The sequence below is a fragment of the Triticum dicoccoides genome, chromosome 6B, assembly GCF_002162155.2.
Source record: "Triticum dicoccoides isolate Atlit2015 ecotype Zavitan chromosome 6B, WEW_v2.0, whole genome shotgun sequence".
Taxonomy (NCBI): domain Eukaryota; kingdom Viridiplantae; phylum Streptophyta; class Magnoliopsida; order Poales; family Poaceae; genus Triticum; species Triticum dicoccoides.
In genome coordinates, this window is record NC_041391.1 from 354682625 (window position 1) to 354687387 (window position 4763).

The following is a 4763-nucleotide window of genomic DNA, read 5'->3' on the forward strand; positions in this document are numbered from 1 at the left end:
TGCCTCTGCCGACGACCGGCCCTACGCGCCTCCGCCGCCCTTCACCTCGCCGCCTCGTCGCCGGGTCGCCGCCCTCGCCGTCTGGTCCCGCCAACGCTGCCGCCGGCTCCAGATCCGGGCCGGCGTCACCCAGTTCCAGCCGGCCCCGTCCCACTGGTGCCTTTCCCCGTCCACTCCGGCCACCGGCACCGCCCCCGGCCTCCTCCGCCCAGTCCGGCCGGCCCCGCCATCGTCGCCTCGCCGGAATAGCTCACCAGAGCTCCTTCGGCCGGATCCATCGATGGGTGGATCACATCCACCCATCCCACCATCCAAACACGCCCCGAGCCCCGGATCTCTCCATCCCGTACCACCCCGTCCATTTTTCCCCGAGGTGCAATTTCCACCAAGTCCTGAAGTCATACATTCTGATGCTATGTTTGACCTGCCATAACTCCATGCATACTGCTCCGTTTCATGCATATGATATATCAAATTGTTCGTTGTGAGATGCTCTTCATCTCATTCCATTGTGCCATGTTCGTTTGAGGTCATCTTGATGGCTGAATCATTTTTGCAAGAGTGCTATATGATGTTAATCTGCTGAAACTGTTATAATTTGGTGATTTGTCATTTTTGTTGCATTTGATGTGTGCATCCTATGAGCATGAGCTCTACATGTGTTTTGAACTACATCATGCCATCTTTACAGTGATGCCATCCATGTATTTTTGTGAATCTTTTACTGTGTGCATAGAGCTCGTGAAGTAGGGTACTTGCTGTTACTGTTTTGCTTGTTTGAATCTGCTATATCCTGATGCTATGTTAACCTGCTTCCACAAGTCATTCTATGCCTAATCTGGAGATGTTCACTAAGGATGTTTTGTTATACATGTCATGCTCTACACTTCCATTCCCCTGGTTGCATTTATAGCCTGCTGTAGCTTGTTGTAATCTTGCTATCAAGTTGCTAAATAATGTTGTTGTCAGCCTGTTAACTTTAAGTTCAGTTTTGCCATGAGCTTTGCTAGTGATCCATGCACCTTATGAACTTGCTCTTGCCATGTTTAGCTTCATAAACATGTCTTCTTACTGTTGGTTGCCTTGCCATGCCATGTATTGCTCTGTGGTTAGTGGTTCAAGCTCACCAACATGTCTACTTATTGTTGTTCCTGCCATGTATGAATCTGTCATATAACTTGCCATGTTTACATGGGTGCCATCATATTTTCTGTGCCCTTTTGGCTCATGGTTAGTAAGGGACTTTTATTATATGCAATTAGTAGATTCATTCCATGCCTTTGTTTTCCATGTTAAGTTCCTGTAGCATGTTGTTTGGTAGCTCTAAACATTGCAACCTGATATTATTTCTGCTAAGCTTGAAACTGTTATTGTTTGCAATCTTGCCATGTCCTTTTGAGCATGTTATTGTGTTTTCTGGAGATAGATCAGTGTTCATGTTTTGTTGTGCTTTACCTGTACTTCATGCCCATGCCTTTTAGGTTCACATTGAGGTGCTGTAGCATATTGTTTTGATGCTTTCTAGATGCCTAGTTGCTGTTTTGGACAGCTTGTCCTTTAAACTTGTATAGAGTGTATGTGTTGAACTGTTGCTCCGTTTTGAGTGTGCTCTATATGAAACTTGCTTGATTTTGCATGTAGTTTCATATTATCATGTTGCATCATTGTTTTGAGGTGTTTTCTTGATGTTTGTATGCATTTTGCATCAATGCCATGTTTAACTTGTTTTGCTCATATCTTCTAGGCCGTAGCTCCGAATTCAATGAACTTTATATGTAACTTGACTAGAATCTCGTGTAGATCATCTTGGTGCATCTTAACTTGTTGTTTAACAACTTGAACATAAGGTTTATTCAGTTCTGGACCAACTTTGAAACTTGCATATGAGGACTTACCGGAATTGTTATATGTTGTTTCTGGCCTCATTTAAACTTGCCTTGATGTGTTGTTCTTGTTTGCATCATCTCTTGCCATGAGTAGCCTCATCTAGCTTTGTCATGCATCATGCTTGGATGTGCATCATGTCTTGTCTATGTGTGGTGTGTTTACCATGTTGTGTGCTTCTTCTCAATAGTTCCCGTTTCGTTGCGATCGTGAGGATTCGTTCGTCTACGCTTGGTTCATATTCGTGGCTTCGACTTCTTCATGGACTCGTTCTTCTTCCTAGCAGGATTTCAGGCAAGATGACCATCACCTTGGATCTCACTACTATCATTGCTACGCTAGTTTGCTTCGTTCTATCGCTATGCTGCGCTACCTATCATTTGCTCTTCAAGCCTCCCAAATTGCCATGTCAGCCTCTAACCTTTTCACCCTTCCTAGCAAACCATTTCTTGGCTATGTTACTGCTTTGCTCAGCCCCTCTTATAGCATTGTTAGTTGCAGGTGAAGTTGAAGATTGCTCCATGGTGGACATGTTTATGTTGGGATATCACAATATCTCTTATATTATTAATGCATCTATATACTTGGTAAAGGGTGGAAGGCTCGGCCTTATGCCTAGTGTTTTGTTCCACTCTTGCCGCCCTAGTTTCCTTCATACCGGTGTTATGTTCCCGGATTTTGCGTTCCTTACGCGGTCGGGTGATTTATGGGACCCCCTTGACAGTTTGCTTTGAAAAAAACTCCTCCAGCAAGGCCCAACCTTGGTTTTACCATTTGCCTCACCTAGCCCTTTTTCCCTTGGGTTTCCGGAGCCCGAGGGTCATCTTTATTTTAGCCCCCCCCCCCCCGGGCCAATGCTTCTCTAAGTGTTGGTCCGAACCGAGCAACCTGCGGGGCCACCTCGGGGCAACTTGAGGGTTGGTTTTACTCGTAGCTTGACTTATCCGGTGTTGCCCTGAGAACGAGATATGTGTAGCTCCTATCGGGATTGTTGGCGCATCGGGCGACTTTGCTGGTCTTGTTTTACCATTGTCGAAATGTCTTGTAAACTGGGATTCCGAGACTGCTCGGGTCTTCCTGGGAGAAGGTATATCTTTCGTTGATCGCGAGAGCTTATCATGGGCTAAGTTGGGACACCCCTGCAGGGTATAAACTTTCGAAAGCCGTGCCCGCTGTCAGGACCCCGATCCTAAGTCACACAAATCTAGCATGTAACACATCATATCACTTTGCGGCCTCACGCACGGTATTGCCACAGGTGCCACCTTACCTGGCCCGGGACCGTTTGCGCCTTTTGGCTCACGTATATGATAGTGCCTCTAGCATCCATAAGACAAAGAACCCGGGCTGACATGGCTAGTCGTGAACCCAAAGTGGCACTAACTTACAGGGACAGGCATACATGACCCAACAACGAACGTGTCGGTCATCAGCGAGTGAATCCAGGCTGTAGCACTGGGCTAGCAGGACTCCGGTGAACTGGGCTGTAGCGGGCTAACAGGACTCCAGAATTCATCGCGTGACATTTCCCTGAGGGGACAGACATAGGAACAAAGAAGGACACATCCGGCCAGCCTAAGTGTTCCGGAGCAGTAGCAAGCTACCATGTGGAAACACAAGGAGACATTTCCCGGTAAGAGAGGCTACTAAGGATAAACAACTAGATAGTCAGATCCCTCACATACCAAGCATTTCAATAACATACACACAATATGCTTGATATGTGCAAATACAACATGGCATCACAACATGACTCTACAACTCAAGCATTTTATTCGATAGGCTCCGAGGAGCGAGATATTACAAACATGGGTCTCATGACCCAGCATTCAGAGCACACAAGTCAAGCACAAGCGGAAGCTTAACATGTCTGAATACAAAGATCTACAAATGAAAAAGGCTAAGAAGCCTGACTATCTACCAGATCCTGCCGAGGCACAAGATCGTAGCTGAGGAAACAAGCTAAACGTCGAAGTCCACGCGGTACTACTAGCGAGACTGAAGTCTCTCTGCAAAAACATAAATTGAGCAACGTGAGTACAAATGTACCCAGCAAGACTTACATCAGATCTATCTACATATGCATCAGTATCAACAAAGGGGTGGTGGGGTTTAACTGCAGCAAGCGAGCTTTGACTCGGTGGCTATCCTGAACTACGACTGCAAGTAACTCTTTTGAGGTGGCGCACACGATTCCACATATTCACCATATCAATACACCACTATGGATCCGCTCACGTCTCCCCACGAGAACGCCATCCATAGAACTCACGCTTATCTTGCGTATTTTAGAGTATCCACTTTCACTTGTCTATGAACTGTACAGGCAACCCAGAAGTCCTTTACCACGGACACGGCTATTCGAATAGATCATATTAACCCTGCAGGGGTGTACTTCTTCACACACGCTCTCACCACCTACCGCCGTTTACACGACATGTACTCGGCAACCTTCAAGCGGAAGCCCAGCGAGGGTGTCGGCCACGACCTGACTAACCACACAAGTCTCTCGTCCAGGTTTATCGCCTATTCGGGTTCCATCCGCAAGGAGATCCGGCCGGGGTGTCGCTCACGGCCCCAAACGATGTGAGCAGGGTTCCCAAGCCCACCATCCGGGTGCCACTTGGTACACCGTGCCACTATGCCTAGTCTGTCCCAAGCCCACCTGTACCGGGTGCCACTTGGTAGACTACTAACACTACCTACAAACACCAGAAACTAGTTGCAACTCTTGGACAGAGATCATGTTGATTAATAAGTCGAGAGGGGTCGAGTTACCGGAACCCAATGTGTGGTAGTAACTGTTCATGGATCACAAACACAGAACTCAGTTCCTGAGGACGGCTGCAATGAGACAACCCACCATGTACTCCTACATG